The following is a 13469-nucleotide window of genomic DNA, read 5'->3' on the forward strand; positions in this document are numbered from 1 at the left end:
GCTACTGTGGATTTTGATGTTTTTAGGCGAATGTTACTTTTGTGCTCTACCAATCTGGTTTTAAATTTTCTTGCTGTTTTGCCGACATATGCGAGCTCGCATGGGCATTTCAACATGTACACCAGGTTGGTACTGTCGCATGTTCCATTTACGTTGAGTTTTATTTTTGTACCTTGTGTAGGGTGAGTTATTTTGTTTCCTTTGATGATGGAATTACAACTGCCACAGTTGTGGCATGGTAATGTTCCTATGAATTCTTTGGTGGCTGTCTTCGTTTTGCTATTCAGCAATTCTTTGATGTTCTTGGTTTGTTCGTACGCAAATCTGGGATTCATTGAGAATATACCTTTGAAGTCTTCCTCTAGTGTGAGCAAGGGCCAATGTTTTAAGATAACTTTTTTGATGCTGTGACTCCGAGTGGAATATTTTGAAACGATACTGCTCTTGGCTCATCCTTTTTCTGGGTGGGTGTTAGTAATTGTTCTCTATTCAGTTTTGTGTGCACAATTAACAGCCTGTTCCAGTATGGTTTCAGGATATCCCCTATTTTTGAATTTTGTAGTGAAAATGATTCGTTGTTGGTTGTAGGTTTCGCTGGTTGACGCGACACATTTTATTCGTAGTAGTTGTGAGAATGGCAGGTGGTTTTTTAGGGAAGGCTGATGGAAGCTGTTATAGTGTAAGAGATTATTTCTATCGGTTACTTTCTGGTACACGCTGGTTTGTAATATGCCCCCATGGTTGGTGATCATGACGTCCAAAAATGATATTTCAGTTTTGTTGATGTTAGATGTGAATTGGATTCTGTCATTGTCTTTATTGAGGTCTTCGATGGCGTGTTCCAGTGTGAATGGTGTACCTCTCCATAGAATGAAGATATCGTCAATGTATCGTTTGTAAAGAATGAGATTTTCATTCCATTCCGTTTTGGTCAGTATGTGCTGAGTTTCAAAGTGGTGTATGAAAATATTTGCATATGATGGTGCGGCACAATTTCCCATCGAGGTGCCTGAACACTGCACATAAAATTGGTTGTTCCACTGGAAGTAGCTGTGGAATAGGGTGAAATGCATCAACTCCATGAGTAATATTTTTATATCTTCATCCTTGTCACTGTGTGTTAGTAGATTTTCCATTGCTTCTTGTCCCAAATTGTGGGGGATTGAAGTGTATAGCGATTTTACATCGATGGTGCTCATGATCATGTCACTTGTGAATGTTGCTTTGTGGTTCTCCAGAATATTCAGAAAATGTGTAGTATCCTTAATATATGTGGGTATCTTTTGAACCAACGGTTGTAAATGTTTATCGATAAATTTGCCCACTGGCTCATGGATAGAATTGATTGTTGAGACAATTGGACGGAATGGTGGAGCGGTAGGATGTTTGTGAATTTTTGGGATCATGTAGATGTATGGGATGGATGGATTTTGTTTAATCAGGAATTCCTTTGTTTTTGAATTTATGGTGCCATTATAAATTGCTGTATCGATGATTTTGATCAGAATTTTAACAAATTCTTTGGTTGGGTCACTTTCCATTTTGGAATATGTTTCCATGTCATTGATGTGATCATTTACATTCTTTTCATAAAATTCGGTATCCATTATGATGAGGGCGCCGCCCTTGTCTGCCTGACGTATCATAATCTCTTTGTTATCAGCAAGATTTTGTAAAGCCTGTTTTTCTTTTTGTGTCATGTTTGTAGTTTTTGGTCTTGGTGATTAAAAGATTTGAATGATGTCCTTGTTTACTACTTTTTCGAATGCATCAAGAACTTTGTGACTAACTGGTGGTTGGTATCTGCTTGGATTTCTTAAACCCATGAGCATGTCTTTCTTAGGTGTTTCTATTTCTTCTGTTTTTTCAATGACATTTTTGAAAAAATGTCTAAGGCGTAGACTCCTTAAAAATTTGTACACACACACTTGGGTTTCCAAGATGTTAGAGTGATAGGTTGGGACGAATGAGGTGCCTTTTTGTAGTGTTTGGATTTGAAAATCTGTGATTTTTTGTTTAGATATATTTATTAGTAGGTTTTGTGGCTCATTGTTTTCTTGGCTATTGCTTCGGCTGAGAGTCCTGTGTTTACTCCTGTGTTTGCTCCTGTTCTTATAGGAAATTGTGCCGCACCATCATATACAAATATTTTCATGCACCACTTTGAAACTCAGCACATACTGACGAAAACGGAATAGAATAAAAATCTCATTCTTTACAAATGATACATTGACGATATCTTCATTCTATGGAGAGGTTCACCATTCACACTGGAATACGCCATCGAAGACCTCAATAAAGTCAATGACAGAATCCAATTCACATCTAACATCAACAAAACTTAAATACCATTTTTGGACATCATGATCACCAACCATGGGGGCATATTACAAACCAGCGTGTACCAGAGAGTAACCGATAGAAATAATCTCTTACACTATAACAGCTTCCATCAGCCGTCCCTAAAACAACACCTGCCATTCTCACAACTACTACAAATAAAACGTATCGCGTCAACCAGGGAAACCTACGACCAACAACGAATCATTTTCACTACAAAATTCAAAAATAGAGGATATCCTGAAACCATACTGGAACAGGCTGTCAATCGTGCACACAAACTGAATAGAGAACAATTACTAACACCCACCCAGAAAAAGGACGAGCCAAGGGCAGTATTCGTTTCAAAATATTCCACACGGAGTCACAGCAACAAAAAAGTTATCTTAAAACATTGGCCCTTGCTCACACTAGAGGAAGACTTCAAAGGTATATTCTCATTGAATCCCAGATTCGCGTACAAACGAACCAAGAACATCAAAGAATTGCTGAATAGCAAAACGAAGACAGCCACCAAAGAATTCAAAGGAACATTACCATGCCACAACTGTGGCAGTTGTAATTCCATCATCAAAGGAAACAAAATAACTCACTCTACACAAGGTACAAAGATAAAACTCAACGTAAATGGAAAATGCGACAGTACCAACCTGGTGTACATGTTGAAATGCCCATGCGGGCTCGCATATATCGGCAAAACAGCAAGAACAATTAAAACCAGATTGGTAGAGCACAAAAGTAAAATTCGCCTAAAAACATCAAAATCCACAGTAGCTACTCATTTCAATGAACTGAATCACATCTCCAATCAACTACGTTTTTGTATCTTGGAAATGGAACCAGTATTACCAGGCAGAGCTAATTCCCAACACTTACTAAGGCGTGAATTATTTTGGATACATCGCCTGTCTTCAATACAGCCGAAAGGACTGAACGAACGTTTAGAATTCAGTTGTCATTTGTAAATCAGAGACCTTTAATGTCTTTTCCATTTTTGTCAATGTCTGTACACTTATGTATTTATTGCATTCCCAGCCACACATGTTCTTATGTTTTACCAATGCTTAGTTTCATATACATGCGCACTGCACCTTCAGAGAAACACATCTTTAGCCCGGTTTTTTCAAACCTTACACGTGACATAGGACTCTCGTTTTTATCACTTTTTTCGACCGTGTTTCTGTCCAATCGCGTTAACGTTTCAATAAAGTTTTTTTGATATTGAAGTCAACACACTAGCGGCTTCAACCACGTATTTGACCCTTCATGAACACTTCCTTGGCCCGAGTCACATGACTACATCCGTCCTATCAAACTACAGGAAGCGTATAAACAAAGACGCTACCTTCATGACGCTGTTCTAGCACCCTTACCATCCCGAACGACCGAACAGAGAACTTCCTGACAATTCACTCTGGTAAGCACATTTGCTCAGAGCTTCGAACGCGTTTTACTCGGTTGCCACACACTTGTACAAGTGAATCATTCACAATTGAAATGTTCTTCACAGGTAACTGAATTTTGTGAAAAAGACTTTCATGTACGAAGTCCGTACATTCAAAACGCAGGTTAGATTTCTTTGTACACCGCGCATGTGCAAATTTCACGAGTTTTCAAAAACTCACACACCACGTTTCTTCACATTTTTTCACGTTTTTTTAAAATCTACCGGAACCTTCCTGCACTTGTGTAATCGTGTACGATCTCCAATGTTATTCACGCTCTGTTTCATACACTTGCATGTCACGGTCACTCCTGCCCAAAATCTCGCCCTCCTTATATCATCCACATGTACTTATAAGTATCATGCATGACTTGAAATCTGAATGTTAACATTGTGTATACACAAACAATATACTAAAATGTGCAACACTTGGTCGCTTTCAGAATCAAGTTCCCTGAAGAAGGGCAGTTGCGCGAAATGCATTGGGCAGATACTAAATGAAAAGTATGATGTTATGAAGAAAATGGTACGAAAGGGGGTGGTCATGGATGGAGCATCTGAGCCAATCAAACAATCACACCCAGTCAAAAGATCTGGGTTTAATCCATCACCGTTCTTTAGCCCACTCTGCCACCCCAGTTCAGACATGGCCATATGCAAATCAGTCTTTCCATGTCTAAACTGGGGTGGCGGAGTGAGCTAAAGAACGGAGATGGATTAAACCCATATCAGTTGACTGGGGGTGAGTGTTTGTATTGTCAACGCCCCGTCCTACACCTCCTTTGGTTTTTCTTTGTTTGCCCTAAGTTGGCAGGGTATGCTCAGACGTGAGTCCCTTGGTCACTTTGCCACTGGAGTCAAGCAAGCCCGGCTGAGGACGGCTGTAATGCCAGAAACCGGTCCTGGGAAGCTTGATTCCGGTCCAGGGAAGACATGGCTTGGCAGTTCGGGCTGGACTGTTCTCATGAGGCACAGGGTCCGACTGATTTGTATACGGCCATCTCCGATCTGGGGTTGCGGAGTGAGCTAAAGAACGGTGATGGATTAAACCCAGACCAGTTGACTGGGGGTGAGTGTTTGTATTGTCAACGCTCCGTCCATCACCACCTTTGGTTTTTCTTTGTTCGCCCTAAGTTGGCAGGGTATGCTCAGACGTGAGTCCCTTGCTCACTTTGCCACTGGAGTCAAGCAAGCCCGGCTGAAGACGGCTGTAATGCCAGAAACCGGTCCTGGGAAGCTTGATTCCGGTCCAGGGAAGACATGGCTTGGCAGTTCGGGCTGGACTGCTCCCATGAGGCACAGGGTCAGACTGATTTGCATGTCAGAAACCGGTCCTCGGAAGCTTGTTTCCGGTCCAGGGAAGGCATGGCTTGGCAGTTCGGGCTGGACTGTTCCCATGAGGCACAGGGTCAGACTAAAGAACGGTGATGGATTAAACCCAGATCAGTTGACTGGGGGTGAGTGTTTGTATTGTCAACGCTCCGTCCATCACCACCTTTGGTTTTTCGTTATGAAGAAAAAACATGAAACATAAATAACTCGAATAAAAAGAAAAACAGAATCGTAAAACAACATTGTTGACTTTTATTTGCAGAAAATCACAAAGAATCTTATTGAGTGCATTGAGGAGACGTTATTCCCACGGGAGTCAACGCAACTGGATCTTCATATCCCCAGCACAGGGGGGTTCACCTCAAGCGCACCACCCACCGAATAACCTCAAAAATCAAAAACTCAAGTGCGATTTCCAATACCCGCTTATTGGATACTTATTCCTACTTCCGAAGACCCACAAGAGTAGGCCACTTTTTCTGCACCACACAGAACTCCTTCCTGGAGGTACCTCCACGTGCTGCCCCAGGGACAGCTCAGGCATGTTCCCTAATTTGGCCACATCCTCCTCCCGGACAGTGAGAATTTCAGGAGCGGGTGTCCAGCACTCTGCCCTTATTTTTCTTGGTAAGGACCTGGACCACTCTTTCAGAATCTAGGTCCTTCTGACCACACTCACGTGCTGCCATGGCCCGTGTGATCAGGCACACCTACTCAGGCAATTCCAGCATCTCCGAGTATTACAGGGCTCGAAAAATCTGAAAAATTGTACTAGTCCTGCAGGTCTGGTACCTTGAAAAATCTCCTCGACCTCACAATAACCTACTTGACCTCCGTCTCTGAAAGCGGAGCAAATGTAACAAGATAACTCGATTTAAAGGCATCTTTATTGCTCATTTGCTTTTTGAGCAATAAAAAGGCCTTTAAATCTTGTTATCTTGTCACATTTGTTTCGTTTTCATCGATGGAGGACAAAAGTTAGTATGTTTTCCTACTCGCCAGAAAGGGCGAGTAGGACCTAAAAATAGCTTGACCTCACAAAAGTTACCTCGCAAATGCGAGTGGTCGAGTGGATTTGTCGAGCCCTGTTTGACCTGAGCTCCACCTCCTTCCAGTCAGTATGCTCCAGGTCATTGCCTAGCAGACAATCCATAGGCAACGGATGGACTCACAGCCACCCTCAAGAAACCTGAGAACCCCCACTACTCAGGTTTTCAGGTTTTAAAGTCTTTATTTCGATTAGAAGAAATCATAAAAGACAAATAGTAACAGACATTAATTAATACTAAGTATAAAGTACAAATTACAAATTCATTCACCATAAAATAAGCATTAAACAATGTAAAGTGAGTCCTGAAACAGGTTTTCCTTGTAGGGAAAAAGGTTTACAGATAAATTCCAAACAGTGATTAGTAGGGAAAGAAAAAAAAGGGACAATGCAATTAAAAAAAAAGAAAAAATATAAATTAGATCAGAGGCAATCATTATCGGGAGCAAATAGACAATCTTACAGAAAGAATGCTCAAACCATCAGTACTCAAAAACAATCCAGGGTTGAGCTATTGTTTTGCCCTGAGTATCCAGGCCCAGCCCAAGTATTTGGCCAAACTCACTGTAATAATTTCCAATGTATTAGTTTTTAATACGTGAATGGCCTCTTCAGATTTTCTAATAGGCAGGCGCTGGAACAGTGGTTTTAGCCATTTGACCCTTGGTGCCTGATATCTAGGACAGGCAAAGAGAAAATGTCCCACAGTTTCCTTATGGCCTGGGCACCATTTGCAATGATCCGTGGTGCTTGATGGCCAATTTTTCGTAAAGGTGTTCAATGGCAAAGCTCCCACCCGGAACTGATGATAAAGTTTCCTGTCTAAGGATTTAGAAACTAAGTCCCAATATTGTTCGCGGGATGGGTCCAAATTAAAAGAAAGGAACCTACCCGTGAGATTAGTGGAGCTGGAAACAGTGACTCTATTCCGACGGAGCGTAGCCCAATACAGTTCTTTAAATGCCAGTTTGGTTGGAAAAATACTGGTGGCGGGAGCTGTCCAGAGCTGCTCTAAACCCATGTCCATCAAGATGGATTTTACCATTTGGAACCAGGGGATTTTCCCCGATCCCCTGATTGACCTAACTTCTGCTACCCCATTAGCAAATAAGGTGAGGTCAGGGGAGGTCCATAGGCGCCGCCAGAGGGCGACCAGTCTGAATTTGGCCATCTCATTAATCGGAGGACAACCCAGATCCAGGCAAAGGGGAATGGAAGGGGACGACTGTGGGAGGCCTACCAAGTTTCGGAAAAATTTACACTGTATTTTAAACAGGCCCGTAAGATCCATATGGCCCCACAGATCTGCACCATATAAGATCGCTGGATTGATTTTTGCGTCATAGATTTTAAGTGCTGGGGTAATTCGCTTAGTGATGGATTTTCTTTGTTCACTAAGGAGGCAGCCAGTAAGTCGGGCAAGCTTGAGATGTTGAGCACCAACTTGGGCTTTCCATCTCAAGCGACTATCTAACGTGACCCCCAGATAAATCATCTCCTCCACTTGGTCCAATTTGACACCACCCATACTAACTGAACTCCGAACAGAGCAGTTCTTTGTTAACACCATAAATTTGGTTTTTCCCACGTTCACCTTGAGGTCGCTGATGGCACAGAACTCCTCAAAGCGGTCCAAAGCCCGCTGTAGTCCGCTGCGTGTTCTGGAGAGGAGTAAAGTGTCATCAGCGAAGATGAGCATTGGGAAGCGCTGTCCTGCCAGCATTGGGGCATCTGTCGGGGTCGATTCGAAGAACTTGACCACCTGGTCAATGAACAATAAAAAAAAAAGGGTGGGTGCCAGTACGCACCCCTGACGGACACCTCGGGTGACTGGGAAGGGTTCCGTCACTTGGCCCTGACCTCCCCATCTTACCCTCGCAAAATTCTCCTCGTGCAGTTTAGTTATCAAATCAAGCAGTTCCGCGGGCATTCCCAAACTCCTCAAGACTCCCCACAGTTTGTCCCTCGGGACTAGATCGAACGCGGACTTCAGATCGATGAACGCTGCGAAGATGGTACCGCCGCCAAGCTGAACCACCTTCCAGTAGATCAGACAAAGTCTGAACACCTGGTCGATGGTGCTTGTTCCTGATCTAAAGCCCGCCTGCATTGGAGATAGTATGTCCTCCATTTCGATCCAGCCTTGGACCCTACCCAGGACCATGCGTGCAATGAGTTTTTGCATGGAGTCAATAAGACTAATCGGGCGGTAGTTACTTGGATCTGACCTACTACCCTTTTTATGAATCGGTAAAATCTCCGCCCCCTTCCAAGATTTGGGTATTCTTGCACCTGCAGCAATGGAATTTGCCACCTTAGTAATATAAGGCGTCCACAGAGCGGGGTTGGCTTTATACAAGTCGGCGGGTATTAGATCCATGCCCGGCGCTTTCCCTCGCATGGTGAGATTTAGTGCCTGCTCCACCTCACTTTCTGTAAAATTGATGATGTTCTCGCTTTGAATAGAAAGATTGGATGCCGTTCCCAGGGTACAGGTAAGCATGGAGTTCACAGCACAGAACTGGGTTGAATAAAAAGTCACCCACTCAGTGGGAGACACATGGTTTGTGGGAGTGCGTGCGTCCGGATCCTTCCCCCACTTAACTATTTCCCAAAATTTAATGGGGTTATTGGATGTAGAAGCTTCTAGTAGGTCTGACCAGTACTTGTCCTCCCACTCCAGTTTGGCTTCCCACTGTATTTTCCTATAGGCTAATCGTGCCATTTTCACTGTACCCATATTCCGAGACTTAACAGCTTTAATCAAGTCAGAGTGGGCTTCCCTACATTTTTTATTATACCATTTCTGGGGACGAATAAGTGCTTTAGTGGTACCCTGCCGGCCTGGTTGCGAAAGCAGAGATTTTAAATCGTCAAAACAACGATTGTGAAGGTTTATAATAAGGTTAGCCGTTTCGGGGTTATCCCCCAACCGGGCGTGGATCAGCATTTCATTATATATATTGTTAACCACGCTAATAACCTTGTTCCTCAATGATTCATCCTCCTCAATTTTTGACCATTTCAACCTCCTCCTATCGTTTGTAAGATATGTGTCACCTGTCTGTGAGATACCGGGTTCCACTAGTCTCGCAAGTCCTGGCAACCTTAGTTGCAAGGTCAAAGGGTTGTGGTCACTTTCTGGGCGGGAAAGTACCTCCATGTCCACCAGCAGGGGCCAATCTCCTATTTTTAACAGGATATAATCAATGCGGCTTCTTCTTAACACATTATCAAAAGTACAGTTGGCTTCCTGGTCTGATTTTGTTCGACCATTACAGGCCCGAAAACCGCTATTTAAACAAAAAGCCGTCCAGTTCACCGCTGCCTCTGTTGCAGGTACCGGTTTGGCGGACAGCAGGGCGGGTATACCCCATACTACATCCTCCGCAGAACCCCAACTATCCCCTGGGTCAAATAAAGGTTCGAAGCAGCAATTCAGATCTCCAGCAAGAAGAATAACATTATTGCTATCTAAGGCTGCCAAAATGGGGTCCAATACCTCCAGCAAGGGTGGGGAGCGGCCACCCGGCAAACCACGTGCATATGTGTTAATCAGGATCAAGTCCCGATAACCAGTCTTGCTCAGCTTAACAATAAGGAGGTCCGGGTTTTGTACACTTAGTTCTGTGGTGTGATATCCCAAAGATTGTTTCACCCAGATCAATAGGCCCCCTGAGGCTCGCCCTTTGGCATTTCTAGTGGCGCTTCGAGTGGCGGCTTTAAAAAAATTTACATAACCCAACCTAAATATTGGATCAACTGCCCAGGTTTCCTGGAGTAGGATGATATCGAATTTGTCCATAAACTCCAGCCAATCTTCAGAATGGATGCGACTTTTAACCCCAGCAATATTCCAGGACACAAGGGCAAGTGTTTCTGACGTGGATACCACAGTAGGGGCCACCACGTCTAAAACTACAGACTTGCCCTGTCCAACCCTACCATCCCACCCATCTTCAGTTCTCCCAACAAAATTTTGATTTTTCCCGGTCATCATGAGGGCTCCCCCTATTCTCGATGGAGTTGTGTCAATCCCTGTTAGTACTGGAACCCCCTTACACTCTTCTACTATATTTGCGAGCTGTGGGGTCTCCTGGCCCTGCCTCTGCCTCTCTACACCATGGTCAGGGTTTTCTAAGGATACAGGTAGATAAGAGGGTGTTTGAAGTCAATCAATGGCCTCGAGATCAGACAAGGGGCCAAAGTGATTGAAGAGGGGTGGGAATTGCGGTAGTTGAGGTGTCCTTATCATAGGGTGGCTCCTAATGGTGGGACGTCCCTGTTTAGGGGCCTTCAAGGTATGAGCCTGTCTGTGTGGATAAAAATATGATAGGTCCAGGGTCTGGACATCCCCCTGCCTGGCAAACCTAGCTTCTCTACAGATTGTATCCACCACCCAGGGGTCCCTGAACGAAATTAAAATGCAGTCACCCTCCAGATCTTTGGTACCATTGCCCACCCAATCAACCCTCCTTACGAACAGAATTTCAGTTGGCGAGGCTGGAGTTAAGGGTCGGTTTTTATTCAGCCAAAAAATCACCTTATTGCGCAGGTCACCATGAGTCTCCTTTTTGCCAGCTTGTAAGGGGGCCACACCAGTCAATACCATTGTGTATGGTGTAGCCTCTATAGGGATATCAACCCGAGGTGTTGTATACCTGGGGTATTTTTCCACCATAGGTTTTAAGGTACTATGGTGGTTAACTAAGGGGCCGCGGGGAGGATGCCCATGGGTGTCTGTGCTAGATTTTGCAAATGAGGGTGGTTTGGTGGTGTGGGGTCTGGCAGGGATTGTTCTATCTGGTTTATTCGTAGGCTTCGTCATATGGGTGCGTTGAGACGGAGCCTCAGATACCTTACTTGGGATGTTTTTAGAATCACCACCCCTCTTTAGTCTATCGGTTACTGACCCTGGGGGTTTGTGATTGCTGGGATTACTAGTAAGAGTATTTGGGATATTTGATGTTTTTGGGGCTGGGTTTGAGGATTTGACCCCCCCTGGGTTTATACCAGGTATGGATATTAACAGGGCAGAATTCGTACTCACTACTGCCTCCAGTGAGTCTATTTTTAAGGTCATTAATCTAGTCCGCTCCAAGACTGGTAATAAGAGGTTTTTCATCAAAGCCTCAATCTTTACCAACAAGGATTCGTCGCTGCTTTGGCACGTTGGACATGGGTTCGAGGAACCTAGGGAGATGAGGGAGGGGCATATGACATTAGACAATGTACTAGGACATTGTTTTTCACTGGGGTGGACAGGTGCCGATGTAGGATTGCCAATAGTGGCTTTTAATTTAGGCATCTTACATTCTCTCCCTCCCATGTGGCTCATATCTTGCTTTCTTTTCCTCGATACCATGTCCATACCCAAAGACTCTGTATAGGTTAGCTCATTAGAGACTGTCTTGGGTGTGTCAAGGGATGAGTCGGCAGATTCCGAGCTATATTCGGAATCTAAACTATCTTGAATTTCAGTTTCCCCAGTTACCTCGTCATCATCCAAATGGTGTTCGGGATGAGCTGGAGTGTGTACAGAAGATCAACCCCCTCACTATCCATGTGGACTCTGGCATCCGTAGTGTCTAGGTGTATACAATTAAAAGCTGCATGTGTGTGTACATGTGACACGGGGCTAGGGATCGTGGCCAACCTACCCAGCGAAGAACGTTTTCCGGTGACTAGGTCAATGGAAAGTCTTTTTTCCACCATTGCTATTTCTTTTTCCAGGATTCCCGTTGCACGTGTAATAAAAGCATCCAATGGACCCGATACCACTCCATTGGGTGTTTCAATTTGGACAGTGCGTGTTTTACCAGATCTTAAAACCATGGTATCTAATTAGCACCAGCTACAATAATCAAAACTAGGCACGCTATTTACATGAAATGGGATAATAACTTAGTAGCCCTCCCAATCAGTACAATATTTCTTATGTCCGATCAGTCTCTGAGTCACAAAACCCCCTACCTTTCTTAAGTCACAACTGTGCAGAGATTGTGGGCCAGGGCCGTCCTCTGCCGTCCTCGAACGGCCTCAAACGGCCCGCTCTTAGCCCGGTCTTTGCTCCGGGCTGCGTCCCGCGCTGCAGGAGGGATGGTCCCAATTATACAAGCGTTGAGGGCGGTGGGCGGGCCGACAGGGAGAGCGGACCGGAGGTGGTAGGCGGTCTAGCAGGGACTCCTGGGTAATGGAGTCCCTGACGCTCGCAGCCCTGCAGCCCTCAGCCAAGGATGAAAAGAACTTCCCCTGTAGAGTCAGAAGCAGCTGCCCCTCACTGCCTCCGGCGATGCGGCACCCGCGGAGCGGGTGCGGCGAGGTCCGGCGTCGGGTTTCTCCGTGTCAGGTAGGCGCGTCCTTGCAATGCGCTTTCAGCAAGTTTTAAAATTGTCCCACTGGTGGAGTTGCAGCAGGGGGTTTAAAAAGCCCTCAGGTGGGCGGTGGGCCGGCCGACAGGGAGAGCGGACCGGAGGTGGTAGGCGGTCTAGCAGGGACTCCTGGGTAATGGAGTCCCTGACGCTCGCAGCCCTGCAGCCCTCAGCCAAGGATGAAAAGAACTTCCCCCGTAGAGTCAGAAGCAGCTACCCCTCACTGCCACTGCGAGGTCCGGCGTCGGGTTTCTCCGTGTCAGGTAGGCGCGTCCTTGCAATGCGCTTTCAGCAAGTTTTAAAATTGTCCCATAAGGAACCTGAGGCACCAAACATTGATGCTCAGGTTTGTCTACAGCAACTATTTGGAGGACCACATTAGGGACTACCTGCTCCGAATATACCAGATGACACCGGTTGGTTGTCATGCTGGCTCCTGAGTCTCTCTGAGTGTCCACACTCTTCCCATTGATGGTCACCCACTGCCTTTACTTCCTAGTGCTGTCAGGCATGAGGATGCTTTTGACTGTCTCGCTGTCACCAATGCAAACTAGCAGGTTGGCCCCCACCATAACTTTGACCAACTCCTCCCCAAGTGCTACACTAGCAATCTCAAGTGACTGCCCACTGGTGGGGGGCTGTGCCCGCTTGGGGCACTTAGGATCCTCCTTGAGGTGCCCTTTCCGATTACACACATAACCCTTCCATTGTTCCTTCCTTAAAGCTTTTTTTAAGGAACTAGCGAATCTTCTCAAAATGGGGTAGGAATCCTTACCCTGGGAACTTGTTTGGGGACCTTTAGAGAACTCCTCCCTTTTTTTTTGTCCCCCACCCCTCCTTTATCTGTTGGGGACCCTGCCCACCTTTGTCTGAGTCCTTCACATAAAACTTAATTTGTACCATGTTGTTCAGCCAGCGGTCCACCTCAGCTTCC

The sequence above is a fragment of the Lissotriton helveticus genome, chromosome 1_1 (assembly GCF_964261635.1).
Source record: "Lissotriton helveticus chromosome 1_1, aLisHel1.1, whole genome shotgun sequence".
Classification (NCBI taxonomy): Eukaryota; Metazoa; Chordata; class Amphibia; order Caudata; family Salamandridae; genus Lissotriton; species Lissotriton helveticus.